The sequence below is a fragment of the Sus scrofa genome, chromosome 5, assembly GCF_054392235.1.
Source record: "Sus scrofa isolate SSC_HxYL_T2T_F1_AM1 chromosome 5, Sscrofa_HxYL_maternal_Yorkshire_Landrace_v2.0, whole genome shotgun sequence".
Lineage (NCBI taxonomy): Eukaryota > Metazoa > Chordata > Mammalia > Artiodactyla > Suidae > Sus > Sus scrofa.
In genome coordinates this window covers 19230364-19242683 of record NC_139387.1, presented here as the reverse complement: position 1 = coordinate 19242683, position 12320 = coordinate 19230364, and the positions used below count along the sequence as shown (strand labels likewise).

Genomic DNA, 12320 nt, shown 5'->3' with positions numbered 1-12320 from the left:
CTGAGCCACAGTGGAGCCTGAGGAGAAAAAAAAAAACTGACTTTAATGCAAGCAGATTCATCAATGATACTTTCAAAACCTAATTCTTCCCTTATTTATTTCATTTTCAGCTGAGAGACTGTGGTGTTTGACAATTTCTCTTGGCCAAGTGATGATCTTAAATACATTCTGATTAACTTCTGAAGTAAAATCATAGCAAATTCTGTTTGGATATAAGGAACATATTTAAACCTAAAATAATATTATGGAGGAGTTCCTGTCCTGGCACAGCAGAAACAAATCTGACCAGGAACCATGAGGTTGCAGGTTTGATCCCTGGCCTCGCTCAGTGGGTTAAGGATCCAGCGTGGCTGTGAGCTGTGGGTGTAGGTCGCAGACACGGTTTGCATCTGGCGTTGCTGTGGCTATGGCATAGGCTGGCAGCTGTAGCTCCAATTAGACCCCTAGCCTGGGAACCTCCATATGCCACGGGAGTGGCCCTAAAAATCAAATAAATAACTAAATAATAAAATAAAATAATATTGTGAGTTTTACTATACCTTCAATTTTTCAATGTTTTTTTTTAACTGCTTTTATATACTATTTTGAAAAAGCATTTAAAAATACAGAAAAATATGGACACAGGGTGCACATTTTTCCTTTTACCTCGGGTTGCAACATGGCTCAGCAGAGCACTAGTCTTTACTCTTTAATTTAAATTGTTGATATTTTGTCATAAATTTTTTACATTAATTTTGATGGTGTTTTGGTTTAATTTAGGGCTGCACCTGCGGCATATGGGTTTTTGGGTGCCCCATCCATTTTGTGCCCAAAGCACTTGGCTCGCTTTAGAGTCCTGGCTCTGCCCTGTCACAGTCCTTTTTACATTTATCTACCTCCCTCCCCAGATTAAGCGTGTCCTAAGGAGAAAGAAGTGACTTACCTTTGTGTCTCTGGTCCTGCCCAATATTTAGCACTGAGGCTAACACATGGTAAAGGTAGGAAGGGAAGAAGGAAAACAGCTAATGATATCGACTACCACCCTGTCATTTATTGAGCACTTGTTGTATACCAGACACTGGGGTAAACATTTTACTTATTTACTCTAACAATGTGACAAGAAAAATAACATCACACCAGAGTTCCCTGGTGGCCTGGTGGGTTAAGGATCAGGATTTGTCACTGCTGTGGCTCAGGGTCGCTGCTGTGGTGCCAGTTTGACCCCTGGCCTTGGGAACGTCCACATGCTGCAGGTGCAGCCAAAATAATTATAGTAGTATTCCGCCTTTTCATGGATGAGGAAATCGAAGCCCCCAGAGGAGAGTGAGCTGTCATGCATGAGTGATTGCAGCAGAACTTGGACGGGCTCTGCTTGGGTTTCTAAAACATTTCTTGCTTTGATTGTTTCTCTTCAGAGCACAGGAACGAGATGAGAAAGAGGAAGGGGAAATTAGGGGAGAAAAGAGGTAAATGGATGTAACCAGAGAACAGAAGGCCACATTTTCATATCACTTATCCACCCCAGCTGCACAACCACCCCAAGGCAGCATTAGTCCTTTCAGATAAGAAATGGAGACTTAAAGGTAAAGTTCAAGGGACGAGTTAGGTTCCTTCTGCTGGTCAGCCACCCGCACAGGGTGAGGGAGGGGTACAGTCTTGCCCGCCCTCCCTCCCAACCTTCCTGCCAAGCTCCTGGAAGCTCCTTTTCCTTTTTTTGTCTTTTGTCCTTTTTTAGGGCCTCACCTGCGGCATATGGAGGTTCCCAGGCTAGGGGTCGAATCAGAGCTGTGGCTGCTGGCCTACACCACCGTCACAGCCACACCAGATCCAAGTCGTGTCTGTGACCCACACCACAGCTCACGGCAACACTGGATCCTTAACCCACTGAGCAAGGCCAGGGATCGAACCCGCAACCTCATTGTCCTAGTCGGATTCATTTCTGCTGAGACAGGATGGGAACTCCCTCTTTTTCCTCTTGAATGTAGTCAGCACCTCCTCCTGGTAGGCAGGTCTCCCTCAGTCAGCCCCACAGGGAGGTGGGGTGGGGGTGGGGAGGATCTCCTCACCAGGGACCATGTGTGAGAGGGAAGAGACTCGCTAAGGGCCAAGGCTGATGCCCATAGATGGAGTTCCCATTATGGCTCAGCAGTCAAAGAACCCAACTAGCATCCATGAGGACGCGGGTTCGATCCCTGGCCTTGCTCAGCGGGTTAAGGATCCGGCGTTGCCGTGAGCTGTGGCACAGGTCACGTTGCCGTGGCTCTGGCAGCTACAGCTCCAATTGGACCCCTAGCCTGGGAACCTCCATATGCCACGGGTGCGGCCCTAAAAAAAGACACACAAACACCAAAAAAATAGCCTCACAGAGCTGTTCTTATCTGACTTGCTTCTACCACACTTCCTGCCTTATGGGGGGGAAACCCCTGAAGCACACTGCTGTGAAAATCGAAACTTCAGAACACCCCAAAACAGAATCTAAAATGGCCAAGAGATAAGAATAAGATTCTGAGGGATAAAGAAAAAAAAAAATACTCAGGATTTCCCAAGGAGTGAGGAATCCAGGCCTGGCCTGCCGAAGAGCTTCATGAAGGGAAGTCTGAGCAGGCAGAGATGATTTCAGGAGTGGAGTACAGGAAATGTATCTTCTACTGTCTACCTTTTTTTAGTGCCTGGATTTTTTTTTTTTTTTTTTTTTAACCAGGTGCTTTCAGAACATTTTCAATGAAAGAAAACTTTTTTTTTTCTTTTAAAGCAGACTGCCACACAGTCACCATTCTGCGTGGCTCACCTCCAGATCTTCCTGGAGCGGAGGACAGGGAGAGAACAGCTCAGTGCATGATGCGTTAGGGGTGGGGTCACACATCCTGTGGACTAGAGGCGCCTCCAAATTAGGCAGCTAATTGTTCTGAGGACTCAAAGTCACATTTAAAGTCAGAATCAGCTGAAGCAAAACTGGATGAGTCATTTGCTTCCTTAGGCATTACCCTCTCAGGAACTCCAGATGGGCTGAGTGGTCATGACCCTGTCCTGGGGGAGAACGGAGGCTCTGAGTCCAGTCTAGCCCATCACCCTCAGGTCGGGTTGGGTCTTGACTAAGGCTCAAGGGGCGGGTTAGGATCGCACAGCCCCTGAGGGTCACAGAGCAGAGTTAGAGGAAGGGTGAAGCAAAAACCATAGGGTCAGACCCGCACAGGAATGGGGAGCCCCCAGAAAGAGAGAAATGGGGGGGAGCATCCCACCATCTTCAATAGGAAAGGCCCTTATTCTGAGAAAGATAGCTATCGAACCAGGCAAGAGGCAACGGTGGCAACGGGAGCAGTGGGGGTTAGAATGAGCCCCAAAGGTCTGTAAAGGGACCAAAATGGATGATGAAGGCAAACTGGAGAAAGTCTCTCTTTAGGAATGGAAACCGCAGTCTCTAATGTGAAAGGGGGTCGGTGGGAGAGGGGGAGGGGGGCGACTTGGTGTGAGGCGACAAGTGAACATGAACACGCCTCACTTTTCGACTCCTTTGGGAAAGTCTACCCTTCGCTGGCTTCCTAATCTAGTGTATCTGGGCAAAATCTTCTCCACGCTCCACTGGCCTCCTCTCTTCAGGGTCCATCACTGGAAAAGCTCTGACCTCCTTCTAAATAGCTCAATCCTACCGTGGAGTACAGATTAGAAAACAAGATCACTTCTCTCCATCCAACTGTTAACCCCCAGTGGCTTCCCCTGCCCTTCCCAGTTGATGTCGTAACCACTTTCTTGCTCAGAGCTACCCACCCACATCCCTGTTCCCAGATCTCACGGTCGGAGGCATACAAGTTCATGTAAATATCAAAACAGAAGAAAAACAGAATTAGTGGTTAAGCTTTCTACCAAGGAATTCCGAGTTATCTGCTTTTTGGGGTGGTCCTTCTGTATTACTGAGACAAGGACCCAAAACAGTACATCATAGAACCTTAGAGCTGGAGTGAATCGGTGAGCAGCCCGAGGCCCCGCGGGATGATTCAGAGCGTGGGTTTAGGAACTGAATTTACTTGGATTCTAATTCCAGCCCTGCCACTACTCGTTCAATGGTTCTCAAAGCTGAGCGTGCACTCGAATCACCTGGAGGGCTTTTAACATTACATATTGCTGGGCCCCGTCTCCAGAGTTTCAAATTTTTTAAGTCTGGGGTGGGGCCCAATAATCCACATTTCTAACAACTTTCAGTTGATGCTGATGCTGCATGTCGGGAACCACACTTTGAGTAGCACCCTCCAGGTGTGTGATCAGCCGCCTCCCACGTATATTCTGGACAACAATCATAGGTATTCGCTGGGGCTGGGTTTGCCTGAAAGCTGACACATAAAGAAGCCCTTGGCATTGTTCTTGGCCACACAGTGCTCTGATTGTTGGGTGGAGGGGAGAAGTCATTTGCCCAAGACCACCCCGCCTACTAGAAGCAAATCTAGCACGGAGCCCCGGGGCGCCTCTCTGGCCGGCGTTGTTTCTCTGGCCCCCGGCTCTGAGCACTCCGGCCGCGCGCTGCGGTTCCCTGCACACGCCGCTTCCGCCGGCGGCGCCCGGGCTACCGCCTGGAGTCTTGGGGGTGGTTCGGACCCTCCGATCTTTATCGGCGCTGAAAGCCTTGGCCGCGGAGACTGCACCCCGGGGTTTACTGAGATCCGGAGGAGCTGGAGCAGCCGGACTCCCAGCAGCGCAGCGGGCGGGGTGCAGGGGCCGGGGGCGGCCGGGGAGCAGCGGGCCGTTCCGCTGAGCGCAGCGGCGCGCGGGGCGTGGCGCCGGGCGGCGGGCACCTGGCGCGGGAGGGGCGGGAGGACGCGCCCCAGCGGCCGTGCAGGGCCCGCCCCGACCCCGCCCTCCAGGACATCCCGTCTGGAAACCTGCGAGCTGCACGCCGGCGCCGCTGCGGCTCTGCCTGGGCGCCACAGGTAAGCGGCAGAAGCAGCCCGCGACCCTCACAGGCCCCCGAGCCCCTCCCCGGCCTTGGAACCCAGAGCTCTCTTGCGTCTCGCGACTTCCCGCCACCTCGAGCTGGCGTCTACCAAGTCCTTGCTCCCCACCGCCCCCCTCCGCCGACCTCCTACTCCTCCTCTTCTTCCTCACCATCCCCCATAGTAAAATAAAGGGGCAGGACCGGACTGGTCCGTCGGTCGTGGTGGCCTCTGGCTCCTCCCTCGGTAGGACCCCGCCACCTTTGCGCCTTCCTTAAAGGAGGAAAAAGAAAAGCTCAGGTCTCTGGGACTTGGAGAGGAAGGATGGGAGAGGGACGGGCCATAGCACTCCCTCCAGGACACCACAGCCTCCGCCCTTCACCCACCCATGCCCCCACGGTCCTTCTGTCCCCTTCTCCCTACGTTGAGCCACCCCCTGTGCTCCGCAGCAGAAAATCTTTCAGAGGGGTTCCCTCCTGCCAGCGCCACTTGCTCCTGAGCAGAAGCTCCAAGCGGCCAGAAGCCTCCTTGGTGGGGAGTAAGGTTCTCAATGTCCTCCCTCTGGGGGCTGGGGCCTTTGAGGGGTGGGAGTTGTGTACATGGTACGGTGGGGAGGGAGTCTGCTGAGTATTCATGACTGTGACTGTCACCAACTTCCTGATTTCCTGTCACTTGTTCCGAACCCCAAGCTAACCGAAAGGAGAAACAGTTTGTTACTTGCGCCCAGAGCCAGACATCCCCGAGGGCGGGACAGGGCTCTCCTTTGCGCATGGGAGTGGAGGAGGGGTGTCAATTTGCCAGCAAAGCTTAGAACAGACCCCTCGATTAGCCAACCAGCTATTGCAACATTCCCAGGGAGGGTTTTAATGTTGGGCTCTTAGTGCATCTCCAGACTCACAAACGCAGTTTGCAGATACTGGATAAGGTTAATGACTGGGCACACCAAAGAACCCAAGGCTGTGCTCATTTTGCCAGAGATGTGTGTGCACCATCCACTCCCTCGTCTCCTCTCCGACAGATGAGCTTGTCCCTGCCCATCACAGGAGGGGTGAAAAGGAAGAGACGGGCAAATGCATGTGATGAATAGTACCAGCTAAGGTGAGGGGTTTGAAGCATACCTTGGTTCCATTTCTCCAGCAGATGCCAGTATCATTGCCTGTACTTCCCTGGCTCCTATACCTTAACAATGCCATTAGGCATTAGAGGCGACAAGAGAAAATTATCATCTGGGGCACTGGGGCAGTAAGCAGGGCAGGCCTGTCAAAGGGAAGAGGTCATCTGGAGCTGGTGGAACCATGAAGGATACTGGGCTGCCCGAGATGGCCTCATCCTTGGCAGTCACTGCCCACAGTTAGCAGAATAGCTGACTCCTATCCGCAGCAGCATGGAAGAACCCAGGCCTGAAAAGGGGAAGCCCTGATACAAGTTAGATGCCCTCTGAGATCAGAAACATCTCAGCCCAAGTTCAGTTACGAGCCCAGGTTCATCTCAGCCCACGAACAAGAGATATGACCATGGGCTTAGCCCCTGTAGCCGTGGCCTAGAACAGAAATCAGGAACCAGAGGGGCAGCTACCCCTAGGGCCGAGGCAGTAGGTGTCAGGGAGACAAGAGAGCTGACTCAGCTCTGTTACTAATGTAGCTGTCTAACCTTTGCCAAATCACATAAACACTCCCTGGGTGGGGAGCAAATGAGAAGGTGAATATGAACATGCTTTGGCATAGCTCCAGGCACCAGCCAGATGCAAGGCATCATGGTGCCATGGTTAAGGCATTGGGCTTTGGAGAGATGGGCCTGGGAGCAAATTCTGCCTCTGCCACTTCCGAGCTATGTGACCTTGGTCAGGTTACTGAACCTCCCTCTGCTTCAGTTTTCTTATGTATGAAGTGGAAGAGAGAAATGTTTCTTGACTTGACAGGGTAAGTAGTGATATTTAAAATGGTGGTGGTAGGAGTTCCTATCGTGGAAACAAATCTGACTAGCGTCTGTGAGGACCCATGTTCGATCGTTGGCCTCGCTCAGTGGGTTAAGGATCTGGCATTGCCATGAGCTGTGGTGGAGGTCTCAGATGCAGCTCAGATCCTGCGTTGCTGTGGCTGTGGTGTAGGCCAGAGGCTACAGCTCTGATTTGACCCCTAGCTGGGGACTCTCCATATGCCACGAGCATGGCCCTAAAAAAAAAGATAAAAAAATAAAATAAAATGGTGGTGCTATTTCCCTGAACTTCCCCTGGCTCCACAGACATGTTCTGACATCTCCAGCCCTGGACGTGAAGCTGAGGATCAAAGTGGGTGTCTGTGTACCAGAGGGACCCAGGGACTGTGCCAAAGATTTGGGTGACCTCAGCTCATCATACAAGCCCTCCGCCCCTCTCTGGGAGAGCCTAAAACGTCCTTTCTCATTTGAGAAGGGGAATGAGAGTGAGGGTTTGAATAAATGCGAGGTCAAGTGCAGGGCAGTGCCTGTCTCTGTGTCAAGCTCAATGCTGTAATTGTGCTGTATAAAAGGCTTGTCCAGTGAACAAGGATGGGCCCAGTCTGGGGAGAGAAAGGGCTGTCAGAAGACTCTTTTGTGGCACCTGGGAGAGCCCTGGGAGGTCAGGTTATTCTGTCCTCTGTGCAACCTGGTCCTGAGCCCGATGTAGAGATTTGAAGAAAGGAAGAAACCCAATCCTCCCCCTCAGCTTTGCATATAACAGAAAACAAAGAACAGACAGTCCAGGGCAGTGGAATAACATAACCAAATACCTCAGGACTGAGGGATGCTGCAGAGATTAGAAGCCTATGTGGGAGTTCCTGTCGTGGTGCAGCAGAAACAAATCCAACTAGGAACCATGAGGTGGTGGGTTCGACCCCTGGCCTTACGCAGTGCGTTAAGGATCTGGTGTGGCTGTGGCTGTGACGTAGGCCGGCAGCTGCAGCTCCGATTCAACCCCTAGCCTGGGAACCTCCATGTGCCAGTGCGTGCGGCCCTAAAAAGACAAAAAAAGAAGAAACCTATGTAAATGGTTGGGAAAAGCATTCTAGAGGCAGAAGATTGGGCACCAGGATTTAAGGATTGGGACGAAGAAAGAATCTAGGTGGAGTTTCCATTGTGGCTCAGCGGGTTAAGAACCCAACCGGTATCCATGAGGATGTGGGTTCCATCCCTAGCCTCGCTCAGTGGGTTAACGATCCAGTGTTGCCACAAGATGCAGCAAAGGTTGCAGATGTGGTTCGGATCTGGTGTGGCTGTGGCCTGTGGCTCCAATTTGACCCTTAGCCTGGGAACCTGTGTATGCCACAGCATTAAAAAAAAAAAAAAAGACCAAAAAAAAAATGGCGCCAAGGGAATATGAATATGGCTCTTCTGATTGTGAAAGGGAGAGAGAGGCCTCAGGCAGAGAAGGCTGGCAGGCAGTGTCTGCTGATCCTCCAGATGTTGGGCCATGATAAGAGCCTCAGATGATGGGTTTTGAGGGTGGAGAGGAAGAGGAGGATCCAAGTGGCAAAGAATGAATCAGCAGGACTTGGGCACGGAGTGCAGCCGAAAACATTGAAAACACTTTAAAAACCCCGCACCTAGGAGTAGAGCAGGGGCGGGAGTGGTTTCAAGGGTTTCGATGCTATTGGCAGCAATGGGGAAATTGGAAAGGCTGGCGAGCTTGGGGGGCAGGGCACAGACCCTGAGTGCCAGGTGTGGCACGTTGAGTATCCGGTGGCCCAGGGGAGTATCCTACAGCCAGGGGCACACTGGGGGGTGGGGAGAGAAGGGAAGATTTCAGTTCTGTCCTCTACCGTCACCTTCCTCCCCACCCCAGTCTGGAGACCAGTGCAAGCCTTTAAGATGGCCCTCTGGTTAAATGCCACATCCGTTCTCTTCCCCCTGCCCATCCACGGATGATGAGACTCAATGCAAGTTCCTTTTTTTGCCTTCTCGCAAACCCTGCCTAATTGTCACCGGAGTTCCTAGGTAATTACGGAATCCCAGTTCCTGCGCACTTGGGGTCCTCCTTCAGGCAGGCTTCCCAGGCCTCTTAAGGCTCAATTTGAGGAGGTGCCATCGTGGCGCAGTGGTTAACGAACCCGATTAGTATCCATGAGGACGCAGGTTCTATCCCTTGCTCGGTGGGTTAACGATCCAGCATTGCCGTGAGCTGTGGTGTAGGTCACAGATGCGGCTTGAATCTGGTGTGGCTGTGGCTGTGGTGTAGGCCGGCAGCTATAGCTCTGATTCCACCCTAGCCTGGGAATCTCTATATACCACAAGTATGGCCCTAAAGACAAAAAAAAAAAGGCTCAATTTGAGATAGTTGTACATCCCAGCCCCACCTGGCAGGGTCTGGAGGTCCTCTAGCCAAAAAAAAAAAAAAAAAAAAGTGTGAGGTGTTGAATTTCCTGCTTGGTCATATATTATTTTGATTTTCAGTGACTATTACAAACTTGGAATAAATCAACAAATATTTACTGAGCACCTACTATACGCCAAGCACCTTCTAGGTCTACAGTGTGAGCAAAAAAGTTGGGTTGGGTTTTTCCATGGGAAATCAGTATTGGGGTAACTAAAGCTTAAAATGTTACGCAAACAAAACATGAACCTAGATTCACTGGGGAGAAAACTTGATAGACTAGCTACTGAAATAACTTTCAGTGAGTCTTTCTGGGAAAATAAGCCACGTCCTGCAGCTTTAGTCTTAGGGGAAAGCTGAAGTGTCTTGAAGGTGTAATTACGGGGAAAGTGAAAACCTCCCAGCATTCTGTAATCAGGGTCAGGGATGGGAGGAGGGGTTCAGAGAGATGATTTGCTGTTTGGTTCGCAGCATGAGAACAGAGGAAGTGAAATGCATGCTGGGTTTGAGAGCCAGAAAGTGCTTGCCAGGAAGCAAGCGAGAATCACTTGTCCAAAACGCCCTCTTGGCTCCCTCCCTCCAAACCAGCAGCTTGAAATTGACCTGTCCCCTCCCCAACACGGTGTCCAGCTCCTCCATACACCTGCGCTGAGTGAAAGTGGGAGCAGTCCTCACTTTTTCGAAGAAACCTATAATTGGTAGTCTGACTAACTTAAGCAAACATCCCTGTTGGTGGCGTTGACGGCTAACTTCCTGGCCGCCACGTCTGCAGGAGGTGAGCAGCTCCCTTGATAAATAGAAAGAAACTTTGTTACAAAGAGGCCACCTGGCCAGCAAGGGTGTGTTCTGGGTGGCTGCCCCTGGCATTCACAAAAGCTGAAACTTAGCCTGGGACTTTCATTTGCGGCATCTTTAAAGCATTTGTATTCCCTGGGTGGGAGTTGGAGGAGGACAAGCGCCAGCAGTGGGGGAGGGGAGGGGAAGAGGGAGGGGTAGAGGTAGGAGGGAGCCTCTACCCATAGAGTTGAGACATTCTGGAAAACAGCCCTGCCCCAGGCTCAGCAGAGCCAGACCCAGTCCCCAAACTTCCCAGGTGACTTCCAAGGGGGAGGAAAGAGCACAGAGCACTGGCCTGGGAGTTGGGAAATGGGCATCTGATATACCCGGCAGCCATGAGCTGTGTGACACTAAAGAGGTCACCTAGCCACTCTGGCCTCACTGTTGAATGAGAGAACTGGACTCAAAGGCAGACCTAGCCTAAGTGGCACACCAGTATGTGACAACCAAATATCATGTAATTCACATATTGGCACAGTGCATTCAAAACGTCATTGACTGGAGTTCCCTGGTGGCTCAGCAGGGTTAAGGATCCAGTGTTGTCACTGCTACAGCCCAGGTTGAAGCTGTGGTGTGGGTTTGATCCTTGGCCTGGGAACTTCTATACACCTAGAGTGCCTAGAGCGCAGCCAAGAAACAACAACAAACATCATTTAGCCAAGCCAGTACTCACCCTTGCGCTGTAAACAGGTCATGTTAACCCCTCCGGCTTCATCTCGTTTAGCCAGAGTTTATGGAATACCTGCTACATACAAAACTTATGCTGGACTTAGCAGCCAATAAAAAGGTTAAAAACAACCCATCCTTTCTGATCCAGAAGTTCATAAAGGTGTGAGAGAGGGCAGACTGTAATAAGGTCAGAGTAGAAGTATAGTTTGCCCAGAGGGTAAAACGGGAAGAGATGAATTCCACTAGAAATCTGGGAAGGCTTCCTGGAGGAGGCGGGGATGTGAAATGGAGGGATTGGACTGTGTCACTGGCTTTTTGACTGGACCAAAGTAAGGAAGACATTTTATAAGGAACTTAATACCCACTTACCTGTCACGGGGTATCCCACAAGTCTTCGGGAAGTTTTACATTGTAAGCACATAAGAGGTCTGAATTCTACAAATGAACCAAAAAACGTCATGTGAAAATGTAATCATTTTAATTTCTTTTACCTTTGTGAATTTTGAATAACAAATCTCTCATTTTAATTTTCTACCAGGAAATGTTTATCATCTCCAATGGACAGAGGCAAACAAAATTTTTGAATAAAAATGTATTCAAAATTCATAAAAATAAGGTGAAAGAAATTTGAAACTTTCAAATGATGTTCTTTGTAAATCCATAGCATGTATATTTCTAAAGTTATTAAAGCTTAAAACTGCACTAGGACTTCTGGTATACTCTATATATGTATGTATAATAACCAAAAAGAAATTTTAACAAAACAGTGCTTACCCAAATTACATGTGATGCACTTTGGTATTTTCTTTCTCTTTTTTTTTCTTTTTTTTTTTTTTTTTTTTTGGCCACACCCACAGCACATGGAAGTTCCCCACTTCCCCAGCCAGGGATTGAATCCAAGCCGCTGCAGAGGCAATACAGGACCTTTAACCCACTGTGCCACAGTGGGAACTCCTCTAATCTGAACTTTTAAAGAATTTTTTGTCATGCTGATTTGCAACACTTTAAATTTATGTCACAATCCTACAATGAGTTGCAATCAGTGGCTTGATAGACATTGAACTGAGTGACACCTCAGTTCCCTTCTACCCGTGAGAGATGGTACATTTGTGATCTTACTGGTGAGGCCAGGAAAACAGGTCCAGTTGGCTCTGTATAGGAAATCTTCCCAAGAATAAGAGGATTTCTGGCATCCTCTCAGTACTAAAACCAAGATGGTCTGATGCGTTGCAATCCCAAGGGTGGCTGGAGGAAAGACGGCGGGAAACGATCGCACAGCTGCATCGGGAGGGGACTGAGTGGATGAGGGTAGTGGCCATGCTTGCCAGTGGCCCTGGTGACCAGCCCGAAGCTGAAGGATCGACAAGGCGGAGGATCCTGTGAAGCCCTACTTTTGACCAAAGATCACGTGCAAGAGGGGCTGTTTCTTCCCCAAGGCTGGTGACCTCCCCAACCTCACCAGCCACACTTCTGGGAATCGTCTCCTACGCAGAAAGCAGACAGCCTTAAACCCAAAGTCTTCTGGCTTCCATCGAATTATGTGTCCCTTCCAAGGGACTCTTTCCCATTGCCCTCATGCTGAGCAA

The 12320-nt window shown here is 50.1% G+C and overlaps 1 protein-coding gene and 1 long non-coding RNA gene across 7 annotated transcripts in view; one reads left to right on the top strand and one right to left on the bottom strand.

Annotated features, from left to right (window-relative positions):
* LOC146403181 (uncharacterized) overlaps nucleotides 1-12320 on the bottom strand; it is a 329068-nt gene that overhangs the window by 109965 nt on the left and 206783 nt on the right. The window lies entirely within an intron of this gene.
* The window catches only part of GALNT6 (polypeptide N-acetylgalactosaminyltransferase 6), a 38767-nt gene continuing 31277 nt past the window's right edge, over nucleotides 4831-12320 (top strand). For all 6 annotated transcript variants that reach the window (XR_014803203.1, XR_014803201.1, XR_014803202.1 and 3 more), the window contains exon 1: nucleotides 4831-4898. The gene's annotated coding sequence lies outside the window, so the exon portion shown is untranslated. The remainder of the gene's footprint in view (nucleotides 4899-12320) is intronic.